Consider the following 25572-nt stretch of genomic DNA (forward strand, 5'->3'; position numbering starts at 1 on the left):
CAACACTCTTTCATGATTAAAAAAAAACAACTAAAGAAACCAGGAATAGAAATGAACTTCATCAAGCTGATAAAAAACATCTACAAAATTTTACAACTAGAATAATATGTAACAGTAAAAGATTACAAGCTTTCCACCTAAGATCAGAAACAAAAGAAGGACTTCTATTCTTATCACTTGTATTCAACATTGTATTGAAGGATATACACAGGATAACTGAGGAAGGAAAAATAAATAAAAGTGTACAGAATGATAAAGAATCAAGAATATCTATCTCTTTTTAGAGATGATGAAATCTTGTACTTAGAAAGTTCTAAGGAATATATGCATGTACACACACATCTTATTAGAACTAATAAATCAGCAAAGTTGCAGAACTCAAGATCAACATACAGTAAGTGAATTATATTTCTAAGCATGAGTAATAAACAGCACAAAAAATAACAATATTTATAATGCTAATAAAAAGAATAAATTATTTCATAATAATTTTTAACAGAGGACTTAAAGAGTTGTACCCAGAGAGAAGAAACATCACTGATAGAAGTTAAAGAAGACCTAAATAAATGGTAAGGTGTTCCATGTTCATAAACTGAAAGACTTAATGTTGTCAGTATGGAAATACTCCCCAAGTTTTTCTACAGATTAAATGCAATTCTTATAAAAAAATTTTTGTTTTCTGCAGAAATTATAAGCTGTTACTTAAGTAAATATGGAAATGCAGAATAGCCAAAGCAATCTTGAAAAAAAACAAAGGTGAAAAACTTATACATATACATATATATTTTAAGTTCTGAAACTTACTACAAAGCTATAGTAATCACCATATGGTACTAGAAATAGGATAGATAGACCAATGGAATAGAATTGAGAGTTCATAAATAAATCCTACACGGTCATTTAAATCACTTATGGTCAAACTATTTAAGGCCAATTGAATTTCGGCAGGGATGCCAAGGCAATTCAGTGAGAGGAATGATAGTCTTTTCCACTAATGGTTCTGGGTAAAATGGATATCCACGTGGAAAAGAGTGGATTAGAACCCCCACTTGACATCATAAACAAAAATGAACAAAGTGGATCACAAACTTAAGTGCAAGAGTTAAAACTATAAAAATTTTAGAAGAAAAGAATGAATATCTTTGACCTTGGATCAATAAAATGGTCTTAGATATGATAAACACATACACAAAAAACCACAAATGATAACAAAAAAAGCTAGATAAATTGGACTTCCATAAAATTATTATTATTATTATTATTATTATTATTATTTTGGAAATTAAAAACAGTGGAAGGAAGAAGATACTGGAATGTTATATTATGTGTAGTGAAGAAAAATTGTCTACAACTCTCTGCAAATAGACCAAAAAATAACATGAAAGAGTAATCTCTGGTCATTTTATTAACTTTCTTTCTTTACATACACTCCTTAATTTACACTAATTAGCCATTTCCCCCGTTCTTCTATATATAACTCCCATCAAAATCAACAAAGCAGGGCAACACCAAGACATATTGAAATTAAATTTGCAAAGTATAGTGGTAAAGGAAAAATCTTAAAAGCAGCAAGACAAAAGAAGTCTTTAACTTAGAAAACCCATAAGGCTAGCCAGAGATTTTGCAACAGAAATTTGGCAAGCCAGAAGAGAGTGGCATGATATTTTCAAAGTGCTGAATGGGAAAAAATCTGCAGCCAAGAATACTCTATCCAGCAAGGCTATCATTCAGAATAGAAGAAGAAATAGAGTTTCCCATAAAAACAAAAACTAAAGGAGTTTGTGACCACTCAATCAGCCCTGCAAGAAATATCAAAGGGGAATCTTTGAGTTCAAAGGAGAGACCAAAAGTGACAAACTCAAGAAAGGATCAGAGAATATCTCCAGAAACAATGACAAAACAAAAGTAATAAAATAGCAATAAATACATATCTATTAATAATTACTTTGAATATGAATGGACTAAAAGCTCCAATCAGAAGGTGTAGGGTGTCAGAATAGATTTTTAAAAAGACCTATCTGTATGCTGCTTACAAGAGACTCATTTTAGACCTAAAGATACCTGCAGATTGAAAGGGAGGGGGTGGAGAAACATTTATCACACAAATGGACGTCGAAAGAAAGTTTGAGTAGCAATACTTATATCATACAAACTAGACTTTTTTGTTCTTGTATTATTTTTATCTTGTTTTGGTGTCAGGATAGTACTGGTCTCATGGAATGATTTTGAATGTGTTCCCTCTATTCCATTATTTGTAAGATTTTGATAAAGATTGTCTTTTTTTTTTTTTTAATGTTTGTTAGAGTTCACCAATGAAACAGTGTGGTCTAGGGCTTTTCTGTTTCTGGGAGATTTTTGATTCCTAATTCAACTTTCATCCTTGTTATTGGTCTAAGAAGATTTCCTATTTCTTGGATTGAAGCTTCATGATTCAGTTGTGATAATTTGTGTGTTTTTTAGGAATTGTCTGGTTTTTCCCTAAGTTGTCTGATTTGTAAGTATATAATTTTTTATAGTAATCTCTTATCACACTATGTATTTCTGTGGTTATCTCTTGTATTTTTTCTTTTCCATTTCTCATTTTGGTTTCTGAGCCTTCTCTCTTTTTTCCGTAGTTAATGTAGTTAAAGCATTACCAATTTTGTTTATTTATCTATTTTTTTGAAATACTGGTTATTATTTTCAATGTTATCTTATTGTTTATTCTAGTCTCTATTTTATTTATTTCTGATTTTTCTTTACTACTTCCTCTCTCAACTTAACTTCAGCTAAGTTTCTTCTTTTTCTATTTCCTTGTGGAGTGATGTTAAGTTGTTTATTTGAATTGTTTTCCCTACTACAAGCATTTACAGAATAAACTTCACTCTAACATGTGCTTTTGCTGCATCCCATAGGTTTTGGAAATTGTGTTTTCTTTTTCTTTTTCTTTTTTTTCTTTTTTTTTTGAGACAGATTTTGATTTGCTGTTTGATTTCTTATTCAGTCCATTGCTTGTGCAGTAGTATGTTGTTTTATGTTTACATATTAGATTTTCTAGGTTTTTTTTTTTTTTTTGTCGTTCTTTAGTTTTGTACCATTATGTTTGGAAAATATTCTTGGTATGATTTCAGTCTTCCTAAATTTCTAATATTTGTTATGTGTCTTATTATGTGATTTGACCAGGGGATTCTTCTGTATGTACTTGAAGAAAATGTGTATTCTATTTTTCTTGGATGGAATGTTTTATTTATATGTTTTAGAACCATGCATTCTGAAGTGTGCTTCAAGTAAAGCAAGTTCTTGTTGAAAAAAAAATAATAACTTTTACTTAGTGTACTTGTTTAAAATAAAGCATATCAGATGGGGGTGGGGAATGGGTGAAATAGGTGAAGGGGATTAAGAGTACACTTATCATGAAGAGCAGAGTAATGATGTATAGAATTGTTGAATCATTATATCATACACTTGAAACTAACACAACACTTTAACTATACTGGAATTAAATTAAAAACTTAATAAAAATAAACAAAAATAAAAACAAAGTATTTACCCATATTTAGGGTTAAAAAGAAAATATTTTCAATGTATTTTCACATCCACATATATTATGGTTACTATCTACTAGAAATTTGCAAACTTCCTCAATTATATCTGTCTTCATAACTGATAACATGTGTGTTGAGTGTGTAGAAATATGGTAAAATATAAGCTGATTTGTATTTTCATGTCCAAAGAATTTTTTCTAAGTTATTAATGTTCTGAAAGTCCTAATAAAGAATTTAAAAAATAAAACAATATGAACAAATGGTCTCTTGTACTCTCTGAATATGTAAAAGCAAAGTAGTTGTTACTTTTATGATTTCATTTAATGTTATACAATACTGCTATTGTTTAAATCACACATTGCAAATTGATATTCTGGATATCGATTGCAGCCAAATCTTCTCATGTTGAAATTTTTACAGGCATTAATCGGATTTCTCATTCAACTCAGATGTAATATGTTAATTCAGAATGTGGTTTATTATCAATAAGCACACAAAATGGATAATAAGTTATTAAATTGATTATTTTCAATGACTAATATTCTTAATTAAAACTGATTGCTCATTTTCACCCAAATGGTTATGCTTTGATGTTATACATGAAGATATTTTTATACAGGTTTTATTTATTTTGTGAAGCATGGCAAAGAAAGTAATTCTGTTTTTGGCAATTTATACTCAACATGGAACATGTTCAATATGTTGCAAATAATATCACAAAATATGCCTAGATCTTTTTGAAATATCACTTTATTTTAGGATAAAATAAGCTTTATAAATCCTACAGAATCTTAAAAAGAGTAAACACAAATTAACATTATTTTCTAATGTAGAAACAATCACTGAATAAAATATACATTATGTTCTATATTGTAAAATTTTCTTTAAAACTCTTTTTCACTTAATAGCATACTCAATTTTATGATAATGTTTGTGCCTGGTGGATAAAATTTAATCTGTGTGGCTGCTTAGTTTTATTTGAAATAATAGAACTCAATTCAAATCCAATACATTTAATTAGCACTGCGTTTGATTAAATGAGCTTGAATTTAAAATTAATATTCTCAATGATTTAATTGACCAGTATTTACTATTGCAATATGGTTCTGATATTTATAACCAAGTATCTTAAATTGTGTAAGTAGGTATAAGGATATCTTTGGATTTGTCAAACATTTAAATTGTTTAATACTGTAAGCAAACCCAGAGAAGTTATATAACTTGTCCAGGGTACAAAGCTGGTTATTAATTGAAATGTGATAAGAATCCAAAATCTTTGCCATCCTTTAAGTTCTCCTTTAGTTATACTATCCTTCTATGTGTCTGCTACTATCCTTCTATGTGTCTGCTTTACAACTAATCTGTCAGATTAAAAGTGTTCTCCAAAAACACTTGCACTCTCTGCATCTTGCACTCCCACAAAAGTACTATTTAATTACTTTACTGGTAGTACCATTTTACATATGGTGTATCTTTTGGCTTTATGGATAATCAAATCAAGTCTGAGAAGGTCTGCAGTACAGACTTAGAAAATTTATTCATTCATGAAGCACATGTAGCATTTAACTAGGTTAAATATATACTTTATCAAATATAAGGTAGAGCATTTTGAGCAATGTACATCAGTATACCATTTATTCCATTGTAAATATTAAAATCCATTTTCATGTGTGGCTCTCTCCCATTACTTAACAACTAGAATGTTATTAGATTGGAGAAATATCCCTCTGCCGCTATAGTTTTGATTTCTTTTTTTTTTTTTAAGATTTTATTTATTTATTCGACAGAGATAGAGACAGCCAGCGAGAAAGGGAAAACAAGCAGGGGGAGTGGGAGAGGAAGAAGTAGGCTCATAGGGAGGAGCCTGATGTGGGGCTGGATCCCATAACGCCGGGATCACGCCCTGAGCCGAAGGCAGACGCTTAACCGCTGTGCCATCCAGGCGCCCCTATAGTTTTGATTTCTAATTTGAAGTTTTTCCTATGAAGTCTCCTTAAAAAAATTGTCTTTTTAAACACTTTAAACAATCTTAATACTTTCAACAATACATTAGGATAGAAAGAACTCCATCTTTCTCTAATTCATCACTAATAGATCAAGCAAATAACACAAGTCTATTATTCTATACATTAACTAGTTAAAAGTTCAAAGATTTTAATACAAAGCTAGGGTAATTAATCTCAAGGTGGCTTTGTTTAACAGATAAAGAAATAAAAAAACAGAATTGCCTAATCTTGAAAACAATGGGAAACTCCCATGGAAACCAATCTCAACACTCTCATCACAGTGACCTACAAGGCCTCACTGATGAGGTTGTTGCTTCTGTTTCAACCCTCACTTTCTACCACAGTCCAGCTTTCTCGCCCCTCTCCAGTCACAAGATTCCATTTCAGCTCCTGAGAAGCATCAAATTTGTCCTATTTTAGGAAATTCTATTTTCTTTTTCTTTTTCTTTTCCTTTTCTTTCTGGTTATCCTTTGGATGTGAGCTTAAATGTCATTTCCACTGAAAGTCTTTGAATAACCTAAACTGAAACTTTTTGTTATAATATTTCATATCAGCACACACATTTCCTTTATTTTTGAAATTTGTGGACATATATAATTTATTTATTCATATAATTGTTATTTAATATCTGTTTTCCCATAGACTACAAGTACTGTGATGGCAGGAAATGGGTTCATATCTTTATCACTCCTATGCAGGTTTTACATATAGTAACATGCATCCAATTTTTGCTATTTTAGGAGATGAACTTTGGCTATACTCAGTAATGGAATCCACTGTTTATTTCTGTTGTTTCTCTTTCTAACATTCAAAATTTTTTCAATGTTTTGATTTTAGTCCACCTATTTAATAAAACTATGTCTTTTCTCTGAGTATATGCCACAAATCATACCAAATTGTATACTCTGAAATAAGCCACTTCACACGGTATAAATACTTAATAATTAGGTAATTCTAATTTGTATCTCATTTCCTATACTTAAAGTAATTTTATGTTGTGTTTTAAATGGAAAGTAATGTTTGAATACTTCATGTATAAACATTTTATATTATGGGAAGATACTGAGAGATGGAGAGATGGCCTCTCTGCTCAGCAAGGAGTCTGCTTCTCCCCCTCCCTCTCCCTCTGCCTGCTACTCTGCCTGCTTATGTGCTCTTTCTCTGTCAAATAAATAAATAAAATCTTTAAAAAATTTTTGTAAAGTTTGTAAAGTATTTATCAAAGACACTTATCATGTATAGATGCTCTTTTAAAAAATATATTTTAGTACTCCCTAGGTCTATATTATGGTGCACAACATGAAGTAAAGTGATTCAATGTCAACATTATAACCCACTAAAAACCATGGAGTACTTTTTGAATGAGAGATTTATCAAGATTTATCAGAGATTTATCAAGAAAAACTTGTCCAGAGGAAAAGATGGGGGAGGGGCAGGAGGAGGGGAAGAAAACTATAAATATATATATATATTATTTTATATATATATTTTATATATAAAACTATATATATATATATATCAGTTTAAAAGACAAAAGCAGAAGTTTTAATCAAAACAGGACACAAAGTCCTCTTTTTGCCTTGTAAACTCTTCCATTTCAATTATTCCTTTCTTCCCAGGTATTTTTGTTTTATAATAAAAGCTGAGGTATTATTTAGACACTTTTTTTTTTCTCATGAGACATGGAGTAATATAGGTCTTGTTGGTTTAAGACTGTCACAATATATCCCCCCTGGGAGAAGATACTCTTTTCAAATCAGAAAGTTAGCAGAATGTGATATCACTTCCAATCACTGTTCTATTTCGTTCAATTAGTAAAGAATATTGTATTTGTGAATTGCCTGCCATTCAAAGCTTCCTAATATGTTTATAATGGCAAAAGAACTATATGCTAAGCATTTTCTATAATGTGCATACAAAACTATTTATTATATGATGCACAAAATTTTTTTTGGTGTATTATTAGGAAGAAAGGAATGACCTGTGTTCATTCATTTTGCAATCACAGTTTCATTTTTGTTGTGCTATCAGTTCATCCACTACAAATAAAATTTAGGTAAGAATACAGATTATTTTCATTGGTAATTCAGATGGGATTCTCAATGTTAGATAAAATCATTAGGCTTAATTAGAAAATTAGATTTAAACTATCCATTTTTAGATTAGTTTTGCTGTACAGAGAATTTATTAATGAAAGAAAGGAAAATAGAGAATCTGTTCTTGCAACTGATATCTGAACGGGCTTTAAAATTTCTAATAATTTCTATTTTGATGATTGCTGACAGAAAGTCAAGTTATAATAATTTCTTATTTCTACTAGTGACATGGCATGTGAAGCATCAGGATTGCCTCTATTAAAAATAATCATTTTATTCTCTAGAGATTACAATGTTGAAAATTCATGGTTAATTAGTACTGGAATTAGTACTGGAAACTTATGGTTCATGGTTAATTGGTAGTGGTTAATTTATTAACATTCATGGTTAATTAGTACTGGAAACTAATATAGGATTACTGCATCGTAGCAATTAAAATGTCCCATGCATTATTTTTTCTATCATAAACCACACATATAATTTTTATATATGCATTTAGCACCGCCCAAGGGAAGAATAGAAGCACACTACTGGGATGAAGACAAAAATAATTTTAATGTCTCCAATATTTTACTAGTTATACTGTATTTGGACTAAAGAGAAAATAGGTTATATAGATTCTCCAGACTTTGTAGATACTGGTTGAATTATTTTCACATTTTAAATAAGTACAACTGCATCCTCCTTTCCTTTTTTTCCTTCTTCTCTTCCTCCCTTCCTTCTATAGTCAGGCAAGAAATTGAAGGAGAGATACAGAAAAAACTGGGTGGGAACATAAATGTGTGATTGATACTTAATAAATAATTGGTACTATATGTAATCAAAATATACCTAGCTGAACTACTGAAGATATAGGAGACTTAATGCTAACCTAGAAAATAAATTGCATCCTGTAAGAAATGGAAATTTCTTCCATTCAGAGCATAGGTCACTGTCAGTATGCTAAATTATATATATAATATATATAATATTATATTATAATTATATATATAACATTTATATATTATGTATTTATATAATATATATATAATATTATATATATGTATTATATATATATGTGTGTATTTACTGTATCATTTCATGAAGTAAATCTAATTTCAAAGAAGGAATAAACCCTCTTCTCTTTAAAGTTTCATTTTCATTTCTTTGATCTCTAATTTATCTCCTCTCCTTGTGGGTTTTGATAGTTTGATAGTTAAAATCCCCCCTTTTTTTTACCCTTAGACAAATTTCCCTCAGTTTTAAGCAAAATAGAGATTGAAATGTGAGCTTAGCTTTGTTGTTCTGTTGTTCTGCTGTGTATCCCAGCAACTCCTCAAGATCTTAGGTTGTAAGATTGTAATATTGAAATATATCACCTTTTTCAAATGCAAGGTAATGGTCAGTTATCAATAAGAAAAAATATAAACCGAAGAAAGACTTGCATTTTTATTTCAAACTGAAAGCCAAGAGGATCAACTTCAAATTTTGCTTTCCAAATAATCTTAAGTATTTTAGTTATTCACATTTATTTTCCTCACTTACAAAATAGAGATAATAGTATCTAGTCCTTGTCTTCTTGATTAGGGTTTTCAGGGAATTGCTAGGTGGCTAATGGTAGCTGTGATTAGAATTTCTAAGTAGTTGATTAATTAATGACCTTAGCTTTGTTTTGTTTGGTTTTTTTGGGGGGTGGTGTATATCATTCTTTTAAAGATCTTTTATAAGCTAACTGTAATATTCAACAATATTAGAAGTTGAAGATAAACTTGTAGACTAAAAGAAGAATTTAAGATAATACATTTTCCAACATGATAGCAAGTCTTATTTTAGTCATAACATTTATAGAGTTTTTCCATATTTATCAACTGAACTTATGCATGTTACAATCATTCAGGACTACCCAATTATGACAAGCAAAGTGCCTAGGAGAGAAAGAAAAATATTACTTGTCATCAGCCCCAGAAACATAGGAGAGAGGGATGCAGAAACACAAATCAATGATTATGAACACTATAATTGCTTGATAGAAATCTTTGAAGAATGCTAAGAAAAACATTAAGAAGGAGAAATGAAACCAGACTGATCTAAGTTTACAAGAAATGGTTAAACTTTGCCTGAGTTATAGACCTGAGGGAATATAAATGTAAATCCATAATGTCATAGGCCAACATTTACACCTCTGGTATTTACAGGTATTGTCTTGCATCTAGGGAACCCAAGTAGGACTGAAGCAAGATTTGACTAGAAGTGGGAACAGGAATTGGAATATGAAAGACCAAGTTTTCTTGGTAGTCAGGATGCCACTATTACAGTATTATTTAATATTTTTCTGATATATGCAGTTAAAGAAGCAGAAGGCAAATCATCAATGCTCCTCAGGAAAAGTAAAATAAATTACTTGTGAAGCATCCATACAAAGGGCTTTAACTCAGTTTTGCAGTGAGATCTATATGTGTTGTTATGAGATGATCCATACTGTAAGTGAGAGAGCAAGATATAAAAGAATATCTACAATAAGCTTCCACTTATGTAAAGAAGATATGTGTATATGGGTATATGTTTATACATGCATGAACAATTTTGGGGGTGATACACACATAAGCACAAATACACAGACTACTATTCATCCTGGTTGCTTTTGGTGATGGGACTGGAATTATGGAATGCAAAGAAACTTTACTTCTCATATATCATGCATCCTTTTTTTTCATTTTTATTAGCCATAGCATATATAATTTATCCTTTAAAGACATTATTTAAAAATCCATAAAGAAAATGAACCACTATGGACTCCGGGAAACAAACTGAGGGTTTTAGAGGGGAGGAGGGTGGAGGGATGGGCTAACCCCGTGAAGGATATTAAGGAGGGCACGTATTGCATGGAGCACTGGGTGTTATACACAAACAATGAATCATGGAACACTACATCAAAAACTAATGATGTACTGTATGCTGACTAATATATCATAATAAAAAAACAAAGCAAAACAAAAAACCACTGTCCCAACCCGTTTAAAAAAAAAAAAGTCCATAAAGATAAATTCCTTAAATAATTTGGCTTTTAGTATTTGTTTTACATGAAAAAAAATCACATCTTTACAACAGTCATACCACAAATTCTCTGCTCCATATTTATACTCTCTCACAAGCATTCTTTTGGTCATACTTTTTCAGTTGTCATTTTAGAGTCCATTTTTTTCTTGATTATTTTTATAGTTACTCTAATTTAAAATTGGTGTTACATCTCTTACTTCTTTGGAAAGACACTGAATCGTAAATTCCAAAGACTAATATTTTATCCTAAAAAATTACTCATTAGTAGTTCAAAGTGAAGGCAATTAAATTATTAAATTTAACATATACATTCAAGACTAGTGGTGTAGGGTCTATTGTTTACAAAATAAGGTGTATAAAGTGTCGCTCTAAACTTCAGTATAAATGTGGTCTTTCATGCTATCTAATAAAATCTCTTACTTTGGTTTCCATATTTACCGTATGGCAAAAGTCTGGTTTCATTATGGAATGCAGAATCTGAAAACAAAAACAACTGAGAATCTCAATTAATATAAACTTTTAAACTGGAACCTCTTTTTGAATGGCTTAAGAATTTTGTTTGATGAGATCAAGAAGCAGATACAGCAACAAAACAAATGAGGTATTTAAAGCTAAAATAAAGTAAATAATTAGCTATTGAAATTAACAAGGATTCTTCTTCAGATTGTGAGACAAAAAGAAATAGTCACCATTCGGAAACATTTAGGTGGCTCAGGCCCAAAATGAGTTTTTAAGCATAAATAATCCAAATTGATTTAAGTGCAGAGAAATTATCAACTTTTTACTTTGACTTACTTTTACATGGTTTTATAACACCTTTCATTTCCTTCACATTGAAGCAGTTACAGTGGTGAAAATTCGTCCAAGACAATTTATTCTAAAATCAACATGAGACAAATAAGGTTTTCATCTTCAACATAGACAAACTGAGATTAAACAAGGGGAAATTTTAGTACCGTTCTGATTATCTGAGATTAGGTTGCATCACAGTGATGGAAGCTTTGTAATTAAGTTGCTGCTTCTTTCTTCATTGACTCTGATTTTCCAGTCTACTAATATGCATGTCAATGGCATTAAATACAGAACCTAGGTTCAAATAATTTTCAGTAAATGGGAAATGTTCTTATCATAATGATAACTGGCATCTAGGGCTCTAAAACAACCAATTATTTCTTCATTGATTTTGGCTTCTCTAACCTTTCATTGATTCTTACCATTATTTTCATTTTTCTAGGATACAGATTCAGTCTTTTAAGTAAACTATTGGTCAGGAAGGTTTTATTGTGGTTGTTGTTTTACCTATTTTTGATGTTGATGTTTTTAATAGTGACATGATTGAATATACCCAGCCAATAAACTAATATTATTATTAATTTTTATTATTTATATGCCTATGCTACTAGAAATTTTTCAAATACTATAATTTTCATAAAATAATTATAGAACATTAGACAACTCTTTGCAAAGTTGCATATTATTTGTCTATTTTTTGCCAGTTTGTTTCAGGAACTAATTTTCAATAGTAAGAGAATATTAAATGATATCACTAATAGACATTTGCTTCTATAATCATTTTTTTAAGATTTTACTTATTTATTTGACAGAGAGAGAGAGACAGCCAGTGAGAGAGGGAACACAAGCAGGGGGGGTGGGAGAGGAAGAAGCAGGCTCCCAGCAGAGCAGGGAGCCTGATGCGGGGCTCAATCTCAGGACCCTGGGATCACACCCTGAGCCAAAGGCAGATGCTTAACCACTGAGCCACCCAGGCTCCCCTCTATAATCATTTTTGACCATTACTCCAATGTTATTGTTCTCCTTTGTATGACTGACACAAAATGAATCTGTTTTATTCTGAAGCCTAAAGTCTTGCTAATTTGCTTTTTCTGTGACATTCTAATAGCACATAGCACATTAACTGCTCTATTAAGAAGCCTATTAAAGAAGTAAAATAGTTGATAATAAAAATGAAATAGGAACCTTCCTGCTTCCATGAGTCTGTGCAGATAACAATGAAATGTAATAAAGAATAATTATTCTTATACTTCATTAAATATAAAATAATGGCATAATTTATTTAGGCCTAATATATCTGCCCATTCATTGTACACATACCTATGAGTGTAAGTTCACCTTTAACTCCTCCACACTATAAAAAGTAAATAAAACAATGGGAATACAAGAGTAAGTAAAGGCCTTCCAAGTCTCAGATACTCTTGGACTGGGGAGATGTGAACATTATTTTTTTAGGGTCTTTTAGTGATTTTGATACAGATGTTTACAGTTAAAAGCTGAGAACTAGGTTAAACTTCATATTAAAAAAAAACAAAAACAAAAAACTTGACTACCTCCTTCTTGCTGAGTTCACCAAAAAATAACTCAATCTTTATAATGTGGAGCTTGTTAAAAACATAAGTGCTAGAAATCTAGCAGCAAATTCAGATCTGTTACCTATCTCACATAGCTTAGGAATTTGTATTTGAACTAGTACCACATTTATTTTGATGTAGATGTTAGAGAAACATTAGCCTAAGGATTTTTTTGAATTTTTCACATTCAGTAATTAAACTTTTACACTGCCCCCCCAAAAAGGGGTCACAGGAGACTTATTCTTATGAAAGAGATTTACAACAAACAAACTGATAAAATATAATGACTATTACTTAATAACAAGAAATAACTTCTAAACAGGCTAGACTGTGTTGTCTTTACAGGATCTTGTGCATGTGTATCACTGTCCTTTTGAAAATATTCTTTTGTGATAGGTTAGCTAAATAAAAATATTTAGCTATCGAATTTTATAATTTATATATATGTGATATATAAAGTTTCTTAACTTGATCTTTTCTTCCTCACCAGCCTCTGGAGGAACTTATTAATTGCCTATATACAGACTAGACTCCATGTGTTCTTTTATTTACGTACCAATTCATTCATGTACCCATTCTTTCATTCATTCATTCAACAACAGCAAACTATCATTTATCTGTAATAAACTGCCATTTGCTATGAAACCACAGTGATTATTAAATTTAGAGTACTTTTTGGGGTTTAACATTAAATCTGGGAAAAAATCTACTAATATGATAGAAAAGGATTGAGTGCCATAATTTAAATATGGATCAAGTGCAAAGTAGGTTAATTTAGCCCCATTTGATGGAGAGTTTGAAACTTAGAGATCAAGCTATTTGTTTATGTTCACGTAAATAGGCAGAGTATAGAATCTAACCCACAACTATCTCAATACAGATTCTGCCATCATGTCACCGTAAATGAGATTGCAGGACAACATACTCAAAGAAAAAAATGAGCAACAGCTTCATGCTTTTATGTTTTGTCTTATTAAATGTATTTATTATTATTGAACATTTACTATATGGCAGATTGCATATATGTATGTGTATATACGTGTGTGTCTCTATGTGTATAGTTATGCAGTAATACGAAATAACAACAACAGCAAAAACCCCAATGCATTAAACTGGAAATTCAAAATGTGGAAAAATCATAGCTCTAAAATTTCTCATTTGCCCTGACTTAGTCTCATACCTCTGACTCATTTCCTTGAAGTGACCACTTTGTGGATTTTGTTTTACACTTTTCTTTCTTTTGTTATCAATTTTACCATATATACATGTTTCCACTTATCCCTCTTATGTTTCTGACATTCATTTTTTTTATTAAGCATTATCTTTGCCAGACATAGCTAGGTTGGTGTACCTAGCTATAATTTATAGATAATATATGAATATAATTCATAGCATGATATCCATTGCATGAATGTACTATATTTTATATATCCAGTATATTGAGATGATCACTTTTGTTGTATTGGGATTTTTCTATTACCTAAATGCTTCTATGAACATCTTGTCTCATGTACACATGCACTAAACTCTCTTTTCTTGAAAGTTTCTCTCTCTTTTTTTTTAAAGATTTTATTTATTATTTATTCGACAGAGATAGAAACAGCCAGCAAGAGAGGGAACACAAGCAGGGGGAGTGGGAGAGGAAGAAGCAGGCTCATAGCAGAGGAGCCTGATGTGGGGCTCGATTCCATAACGCCAGGATCACGCCCTGAGCCGAAGGCAGACGCTTAACCGCTGTGCCACCCAGGCGCCCCTGAAAGTTTCTCTCTTAAGTGGAGTTGCCAAGTATTAATATTTTCAACTTTATCCAGATAAAATTAATTAACTTTCTAAAGTTGTACCAACATCCTTTCTTATGAGTAAATTGCATGTGTTCAAACATGTTTTATTGTAATTTCTCATTAGCTTTCCCATTCTCCCAAGTTTGTTGGCATTTTTCTATTTTTATTCTGTCATGTCATAAAATATTTTATCCATTTTACTACTGAGTTGTTATTTTCTTATTAATTATAGTGTTTTAAAATATATTCTGGGTTCTAATAACTTGTCACTTAAATGAAGGCAAGCTTCTAGTTTGTGTTTTCTACTTTTCCTTTATGGTAGCCTCTGAGGAACAACCACTATAACTTTTAATGTTAATCTCTATCTGCTTATCTATTTCTTTTTAATATTTTCACTTTTTTTAGTTTAAGAACCTCTCTACACAAAATTAATAAAGATATTTTCCTATATTATCATTCAAAAACCTTTAGTGTTTTGTCTTTCACATGTAAATCCTTATTCATCCTGGAATTGATTTTTTTGTGTGAAGCAAGGATTCATTATTTACTTATTTTTGTGAAGAAGGGATTTAATTCTTTATTCTTTCATTTGTTGAAAAGTCCATCGTCTTCCCACTAGTCTCCAAAGTCAATTCTGTTATGGCTCAAGTTTTCATGTATGAGTGGGTTTGTTTACCAGTTCCCTCCTTATCAGTTTTATTGGATGATTTATCAATTCCACAGTGTTTCTTTTAATGTAATTGATATGAGTTAGGATAATTTTTCATACATATTCTATTTCTCCAAGGATGTATCAGATATTCTTTATGCTCAGATGCATTTCAAATCAACTATTCAAAATACACACAAGACCCCAGTGAGGTTTTGAGTGAATTGGGAAAGACTGACATCTTCATAATCTTGAGTGTTCATAAAATAGTATATTTTTTCACCAATTTTAAGAATTTTGTTTGTAGTCTTGTGGTGAATAGGAAGCCATAGATGTGACTGTGTCTGACTTCCAAGGCTAGGCTATAAAAGGAGATACATCTTCTGCCTTGGTCTCTGGACTGTTTACTGTTGGAGTAGATAGCTGCCATGTCTGAGGATGCTCAAGCAGCACAGTGGAGTGACCCATTGGAAAGGAACAAACATGCCAACAATGTGAATAAAACATCTTGGGAACAAATCCTTCGTAAGATGTAGCCCCAGCAAACATTTGACTACAACCTCAGGAGAGAACCTGAGTGAGAGATGCCCAAGTAAACCACACCTGAATTGCTGACATAGAACATTATAAAAAATAATACATCTTTACTGTTGTTTTAGCTTGCTAAATTTTGGAATGATTAGTTAGGTAGCAACAGATAAGTGATACAGTAATAAAATAAAAGTAATATAGTATTATAATTGATATATTTATAATTATGTTATATGGTCAGTATTTGTGAAGATTTATCCACATGTTTACCATTCTGTGCAACTCTTTGTCTTACTTCTCAGTCTTTCCTTTTGGGAAAGCTTTTGGCTTTTCTGCTTATTGAAGTATATGCTTCAGAAGTAACATAAATGAATTTCTGGGTTTTAAGTTTTTTTCCTGCTATAGTGTGTCTAAAATTGTACTATTTTTTCCTTATATTTGAAAGTAAGTTTGTTGGATTACCATTTTAATTTACCAGTGAATTTCTACTTACATTTTGAAGGCACCATCAATATAAGTCTAATTTACATTAAGTTATAGATTTTTGTTTTATTTTCTCAGAACTGAAAGTAGAGTGAATTCCAGCCTCAAACTAATGTGCAATTCAACATATTTAATATAAATTTTTATAATTTTTTGCCTAACCATTTAAAGTCACATCTGACACAAACATTTATTTTTTTACTCTCTTCCAGCTTGTGACTTATTATCATTTTTGTTTGTTTGTTTCTTTGTTTCTCCTTTGGCTGAGTGAATAAACATCCAATCTTCAACCACCTCCCTAGTCTAAGGTCAAATGTTTTGCCTTATGTAGACCCAAGCCTTTTCTTTAGTAAGTCTTTGATTCAGGAGATCATTAAAACTGAAGCTCTAGGCTCTTGGTTAAGTATTAATAGCTCTGGTGTCTGCTGACTTTTTTAGTCTTAGGCTCCTATAAATCTTCTGGCTTTAGAAGAGTTATCTTCTTGTCAGCTCATCCACACATTTAAAGGAATTGTTACAGTATATGTTCTGACATTTTTATGTGATTTTTACAGAAACGTTTTTAGAATATCTATTTTGTAATATTGCTGTAACAGAGGTCCTTGGTATTGAAAATGTTAAGCTGATGTTTTCTAAAACTCAATTGTGTCACATTGTAGGAAATGATGTGGAATAAAAAACAAAACCAAAAATTAGATTCAGGGATTTTAAAAGGAAATTTTTTAAAAAGATAATGAAAGCAAAGACTTAGGTATGATACATTGTGGCATAGACAGATGATTAATAGGAATAGATAGTGAATGCAGAATAGTTTTTTAAAGAGTTCTGTAATGAAGGTCAGAAAAGAGAAAAAGAAAAGAGCATGGCTAAAATAATATGAAGAGGTTTGAAGTTGTAGAAGTTTGTGTTAGATGTCTTCTATCTTCATAAGTTTTATGAGGAAGGAATCTGTAGAGATTTAAAGTAGTGGAGTTAAGGAAATGTGGATATTTTGTCCCAGTTTTCTAATGATTGTTTTAGGGAACTAACTAAAGACTAACTTAAAAGCCAGGGTGCTTCCCAATGCTTAGTCAAAGTTGCATAAAATAAATTTGTTTTGATCCTTTTAGGTCATTTTTGTGTCTTTTTTTTTTCTATGTATAATTCAGTAGCCATTGTGAAAGAGTAAAATCAGGAAATCATTATAACAAATTAAGGTGATATTTTTATATCTAGAAATTGTCAAGGTAAGCATGTCACAGACAAAAGCAAAGAAAAAATTTTCAAATCACGATGTAAGAATCCTTTATTCACAATTTAAGAGTCTTGTGCCCAACTGCATGGCCAGCCTAAGTGAAAAATATAAAGGTCAAAATAATGAGTTTGAGGAATATAGTTTTTCATATAGTTTATTATAGCACATATTAATATCTTATCATTTTATTTTATAATTAAAGGTATTGAAAACTCTTGTAAAAATGCAAACTAATTTGTGTAATAAAATAAGATAAAGCTTTAAGAGTCCTTATTTTTCAGGTTAGTTATCATGATTTAAAATCATGAAAAAGTGACAAACAAGAATCAGAGAAAGAGAACTCCCTGACATGGTAGAAGCTCCCTTGTTTCATAGGTCGCTGGTATGGTAATATTGGATAGAAAATGTTTTCTAATTAACAGAATTATATAAAAACATATTTTTCATTATTATCATGGATGGCCTGGTCACAAAAACCTCATAGCCATATTCACACACAAAGTAATAAACATTTCTTCATGCTGTCTAATATTGAATCTAATTTATTTATGGGTGGTAGGAAATATTTATTTTTCATATTATATTTTACATTCTTTCTATCTTTGAAGCCTAACAGTAAAATAAATAAATAAATAAATAAATAAATAAATAACACCAAATTCTACTCCCAAACCTATTGGGGGGCTTCAGGTGGAACTAGAGTTCTTTTGATTAAGCAGAAACATTAGGGTTGTATTAGGATAAGGTTTCAATATGACCTCAAGTGAAGAGTTCTTGCCTAAGGAAACTGAAGATAAAGTGACCAAGGTATTGACTAAATGAAAAGCTATGCAGAATTTGAGGACTAAATGCCAGGTAATTAGATATATAAAAACTCCTGAAAGTACCAGAGTTATGGATCTAGATAGGACTGTGGAGCCAAGGGCCAAAAACTTGTGAAAAGAGGTAGATATTAAAAGCAAGTGAAGAAATAAGGTGAATCTTGAGTGAAATTAGCTTGCCTCTATCACTTAATTTTGTGATCTCAGAAGGCCATACTATAAGGAAGTTGACATTCAGTTTAGACATTCAGTTTAACTATCCAAGGTTAGACAGAAAAATATTGGATGTAGCCTTACTGAAGGATTTGGTAGGCCCTTAGTTTTTGTTTTTTTTTTTTAATGCTTTCCTAGTGACAAATCCTGATTCAATAGAATTTCTTTCCATTCCTGAAATTATGTTTAAGCAAGGAGTTGAAGCCCAGCCTAAGTATTTTGATCAGCAAATGCAGTAATAGTTACTACTGCAAGAGGAAAATAATCACTAAACAAACTCCTCTACTCTACGTAGTCCAGGTCTTACTTTGGTTTTCATTATTTCTTTTTCTACACATCAGAATGTCCTAAAAATCTTCCTATGGCTGCTGTCGTTGATTCATCTGTGGTCATGCAAAGAATATGAAGCACAGATTGTCAAACTCACTAGCATTTCCTCATTCAAGCCTTTGAAATTAAAGCCTTGATTTGGAATCTGTGCTTGATCAAGAAATGTAAAGACGAGGGTAATTAGACTCATAAATCTTTCTCTAACCTATTGGCAAAAACTGGCGTTTTTCCAACTAGATAAGATCTCCTGGCTGAGTGCCAGGAATACTCTCTCATGCAATTGCAGAGTTTAGATCAGTTATGCAATGTTGATTGGAAATGCAAGAATTGATTACTATTTGTTGTTGTTATTGTTGGTAGAGATGGTGGTGCCTGATTACAAAATATTTGAAAGAGAAGATAAGATTTGTTTCTGTTGTTATTAATTTCCTAAAGATTTGAATATTATTGCAACTGCTATTTCTTCACAAAAGTAAAGATTAGATAGAAAATTATACTATATTTACAAGAGAACTCCCAGTATATTTTTACCACATTTAGTTAACCTCAAGAAGCACCAGGTGTTATGTATGTATATACTTACATGCATTCTATGTATATCTTAATGTCCCTGACATAAATAAATTGAACATAGCCTAAAGGGCTTTAATAAATGGCTTCCCTTTTTCATACTCTTCTGTACAAGTGTAGGAAACAGACAGATGTCATAAGGATTAAGTACAAAATATTCCAGATGGCTAACATAATTTTTATAATCCACAATTTCCAATTTATATAAACAGAATAACATTAAGATCAAATTACAGCAGCAAACAATCTAATTGATTGATGGGCCCATACAACATATGTTCCACTTTTTAAAAAAAAATTTTTTAAGGCACCTGAAGAATCAGAAATGCTAAGCAAAAATATCAATATCCTTAATGTACTCATGTTTCATATCTTTAATGTTCTTATTTCTTTCAAATATGTTTTGCTACAGAAAAATACCATGCATATCATCAGTGGAACAACTCATGCTGCAAAATAGCTCTCTTAAAAATAGTTATCACCAATTGTGCCCCCTGGAACTCAGGAATAATTCCACAATGTAACCAATTTAAGTTAGAGAGAATTTTAATGTGGAAAAGATAACACTATAATTAATAGAACAGCAAGATAAGAGATACGATAAGATATGAAAAGATGGAAATAAGTCCCTTGTTATTGCGTTATTCTATGGGCATATCAGGTCCTGGGCTATTTGCCGGATAAATTGAGTGAGTGGATTTGTGTTCAAATGGAAGAATCTTCCCATTCTGTCTCTGACTTTCTGTGTCATAAGGTAAGCATAGAAGTAAGCTGTCAATAGGAATAAATTCGTGCTCTGGTACCAGAAACTAAATATGGACAGCATCTATTGAAAAGAGTTGTCTCAAAATGTCAACTTCCAAATACTTAGAAACAGTGAGGCCAGGGATGAGATTCATTCTCCCTTACTAGCCATAACTTCACTGGAAATTTGAACTTTGTACAATCCCTTTGGTGAGCAGAAAGTACCCAAGGTTTCTCTTCAAACAATTTTACAATAATTTTCATAGGAGACATTTTCTCTTTTCCCCTTTATAAAGGCTTCTAACCAAAGACAAAAGAATTGCTTCACCTAAATGTAAGTGGAACAGTTGACTAATCACATTTGTATATAAGTGACAAAAAATGTACTGGAATACAAGTCCTAAAATCTGGATGGAAAATGACTATATCTTTCAAGCAATTTGTTGTTGACTTTTAAGTGTAGGCTACATGGATTTGGTGAATCACTAGCAAAAATAAAAGCCTCAGATATCAAGGAAAAGAGTCCAAATGTAAAGCAGGAAAAATTGTTTGAAAAGCCCATCTTTCTCCTTGAACTAAAAGAACCAAGAAAAATATTTTATTAACATCTCCCCTCCTCCCTTATCCCTTATAATAAATACAGCAACAAATAAAAACTTAACAGCTCAAATCTCAATGCTCTTTCAAGTCTGCTCTGTTGAAGAAGTTTCCAGTATATATCAGTTTTTAAACATAAGAATCTCAGTTGGAGAATAAACTCTCAATTTGATTAAAATGTGCTCACAGTTCTTGTTTGGTGAGACTTCTATTTACCTCTGGTTGATATCACATCCTGTCATTCCAGGAACTCCCATTAATACTGAATTAAAGCATTTAATTTTAATTTTGTGTGGGAGCCTTCTAGGAATGCAGTTTTGTTTCATGCAGTTAACTTATCAAATAGCTTTAATGTGTTAATGAATGATCCTTACAGTGAAAAATACAGTTTACACTACCTTTAGGTTAGAAAAATGAGATCCAGGAGAGAAAGATGACAGATGATCATGTGGTGATTAAGAGGAGACAGTTATATCGCCATTATCTCTTTTGAGCAAACTAGCATTTTTCCTATATCTTTCCTTCTGGTTAACCTATACCAAAAAGAAAATAATTTTATATATATATATCTTTCTCTTATCCATGCCTGCATGAATGCAGACATGTACCACACACACACATATACATGCATGTATACTACATATGCGTACATTTCACATATTGAGTGAAAAGAAAAGAAAGAGCGAGATTAAAATCCAATCTCTAAAATTCCTTAATAACAGTCTTCTATTTCTTTGGGAATTAACTACAGTATTTTATCAATTTAGGAAGTATAATTTTTTTTACATTTTAGATCTCTGTAATAAATGACATCTTAAAATAGCTGTTATCTTGATGGCCTTTGTATCATAATTTTATTTCTCATAGCATGACCAGACAAATGTACCTCAAGAATTCAGTTACTGAAGCACTTAAGAACTATTTGAATAATAAATAGAAGTCCCTGCTTGTTTCTGAAAAACCTCCCACTAGACACTTGGAAGGAAAATAAAGCATTTAAAATCCGCGGAATTTGAATGACCGAATGAATGTCCTTTAGACTTATGCTGTAGGAGAGTGTAACTACTATCAGCATGTGGACAATGAGCATTTGAATTGAAATGCAGCTGGTGTAAATGAAGATATGATGTAAATGTAAAATAGTCACCAAATTTCAAAAATGTGTAAAAACATGAAATATAGTATTAATAATGTTTATATTTATTACATAATGCAATTAAATAAATTTTACATACACTAAATTAAATAAAATACATTATTAAAATTAATCTGTTTTACATTTTTAAATGGGATTATTATAAAACTTAAAATTACATAAATGGCTCATGTTATATTCTTACCGCACAGTGTTGCTTTAGACTATATAGAACATTTTGTGAAACAATGCTGTTTCAAAAGCATTTTGATGGAACAGAGGATACTGTATAGAAAACATAGGTATTGATGACCCTAAGTCAAAATAATTGTAAAGATTTGGAATCTGAATGTAAAAAGTTTTTGGAATTATGTTTAACCATAAAGGTGGGTGAATATAGTCCATAATTCAATTCAAGTTGTCACTTGTTTTTTAAAATTAAATTTTAGTAGAAAGCAGTATGTCTATTAGTTTGTGTTTTGTCTGTGATCGCTTTTTGCTACAATGGTAGCTTTGAGCAGTTGTACCCAGACTCCATGGGAAAGTCTAAAATGTTTGTTATCTGTCTCTTTACAGAAAATTTTTGCTGGCCCCTCCCTTAAACAATTTATTTTCCTTATATTTTCCTTTTTATGTTTACACAGAAATGATAAAATGCGTGTATAAAAATGTAAATACTTAAGAAGTCTAAGTAATAAAGTATCATTGGATATTGTTTAACATTTTATTTTCTGAGAGTTTATAATGCTATGTTACTGTCATGTCTTAGAATTAATGAACTATACTTAAATCAATAATAAATTACATTCTTGTTTATTTAAATAAATATTAAAGCTTTTATTTGTTTAGTAAATAATTATTGAGAGATTTTTATATACTATGCATTGTTTTGGATAAATATATAGAGTGAATTATATAGAATAAATTACTATTTAACTAGGAACTTACAATCTACAATCTACAATGAGAAAAGAAGAACACACAAATGCAGGTGTTAAATGGTATCTAAGTGTTATAAAAAAGGTTTCTCATATTTAGGGATGGATAACAAAAGTGTTGGAACAGGCAATTAGTAATTTGGGAAAATAAATTGGGTTCATGTCTCACAAAGAACATTAGAAAAAGCTTTAAAAGAATCAAATACATAAATTTAACCTCAAAAGAAATCAAAATATGTTAAAACAAATGTGACAATTTTAGTTATTTTGGAAAGGAGAAAAATTTAGTAAAATTCAAAATCTAGGGGTCATAAAAAGGTTAATAAATTCAATAAAATTTAAAATAAAATGAGCATTTGAGTTGAATTGAACATTATTGAATAAATAACGTAAGTTGGGAAAAAAATAATTACAGGAGGGAGAGGTTGGAACTGGGGGGATATGTAGTCAACTGAATTTGAGATATGTAGAGATTTAGTGGAGGGAATAACAGACACAGCATAGTAGAAATTGGCACACATTTTCTCTTGATTCTTTCACTGAGTAAAAATTGGTGCCTGTAAATTGTGAAATTCAAGGCTGGGCAAAGAATAACAACAATTACCAGAACACACTCAAGACCAGGAGATGATCAAGTTCTAGTCCATCAAATTGGAGAACCCACATTGAACACTTGAGACATTCAGTGGATAGCCAGAGATCTTAGTAGTTTGTACCTTCTAGAGTAAAGTTTACTCCAAAGCTGAGCCAACATAGTGACCAACATAATTCTCACTAACATTAAATGCCCCCTACAAATTTAGTACTCTTAAGGGAAGATAACATTATTCAGATGCTGTACAACATAATGTTAACATGAATAAAACAATAGAACTAGAAGACAAAGAGTTTCGAATAGTTCTAACAAATATGTTCAAAGATTTAAAGAAAAGTATGAATGTCAGGGTGAGAGTATTAATATATTTAGGCAGAGAAAAAAATGCAACTTCCAGGTAACAAATAAATATATGAAATGAAAATTTCACTGGATTGGTTTATAGCAGATTATGTACTCCAGAAGAGAAAAGCAATTGACTGAGAAATACAGAAACAGAAACCATCCAAAACAAGACAGAGAAAAGTCTAAGAAAAAAGAAAAAAGAAAAAGAAAGAACTCAAAACATTGATATCCTAGTGGAACCACATGTAAAATAGGAATCTAGAAGGAAGGGAGGACAATAGGACAAAGCCTCAAAATTCTTAGGGAAAATGATTTCCAACATAAAAGCATAAAATCAACTAACTAAACATTTAATAAAACATAAAGGTGGAAAGAAGACAATTTTAGACATGCATTTATACCTTTCAGGGTTTAGTTTCACAGAAGAGAATCTATTCTATATAGTTCATGCATAAGAGGATGAATGATAGATTACTAAACTGCCTAAAATGCATTGAAAGTTCTAATAAAAAATTAAATTTGCCTTTATCATTTCTTTTTTATTATTACTTTTTCACTTAAATTCAAGTTAACATATAGTGTAGTATTGGTTTCAGGAGTAGAATTTAGGGATTCATCACTTACATATCACCCAATGCTCATCCCAAGTGCCCTCTTTAATGCCCATCACCCATTTAGTGCATCCCTCCACCCCCCACCACCCCACCCCCTCCAGGAACCCTCACTTTGTTCTTTATAGTTAGGGATTTCTTATGTTTTGCCTCTCTCTCTGCTTTTATCTTATTTTAGTTTTCCTTCCCTTCCCCTATGTTCATCAATCTTGCTTCTTAAATTCCACATATGAGTGAAATCATAATTGTCATTCTCTGACTGACTTATTTCACTTAACATAATACACTTTAGTTCCATCCATGTTGTTGCAGATGGCAAGATTTCATTCTTTTTGATGGTTGAGTAAATATTCCATTATATATAAATATATATCATACCTTCTTTATCCACTCATCAGTCGATGGACATTTAGAATCTTTCCATAATTTGGCTACTGTTGATAGTGTTGCTATAAACATTGGGGTGCAGGTGCCCCTTCAAATCAGCATTTTTGTATCCTTTGGATAAATACCTGGTAGTGCAATTGTTGGGTCATAGGTCTATTTTTAACTTGTTGAGGAACCCCCATACTGTTCTCCAGAGGGTGTACCAGTTTGCATTCCTACAAACAGTGTAAGAGGGTTCCCCTTTTTCTGCATCTTTGCCAGCACCTGTTCTTTCCTGAGTTGCTGATTTTAGCCATTCTGACAGGTATGAAGTGATATCTCATTGTGGTGTTGATTTGTATTTCCCTGATGATGAGTGATGTTGAACATTTTTTCATGTGTCTGTTAGCCATTCATATGTCTTCTTTAGAGAAATGTTTGTTCATGTCTTCTGCCTATTTCTTACCTGGATTATTTATTTTTTGGGTGTTGATTTTGAGTTCTTTATAGATTCTCAATCCAAGTGTATTAGTCAGTATTGTCCAGAAAAATAGAATCAATAGGATGAATACACACACACACACACACACACACACACAC

The sequence above is a fragment of the Ursus maritimus genome, unplaced genomic scaffold (genome assembly GCF_017311325.1).
Source record: "Ursus maritimus isolate PB19 unplaced genomic scaffold, ASM1731132v1 scaffold_16, whole genome shotgun sequence".
Taxonomy (NCBI): domain Eukaryota; kingdom Metazoa; phylum Chordata; class Mammalia; order Carnivora; family Ursidae; genus Ursus; species Ursus maritimus.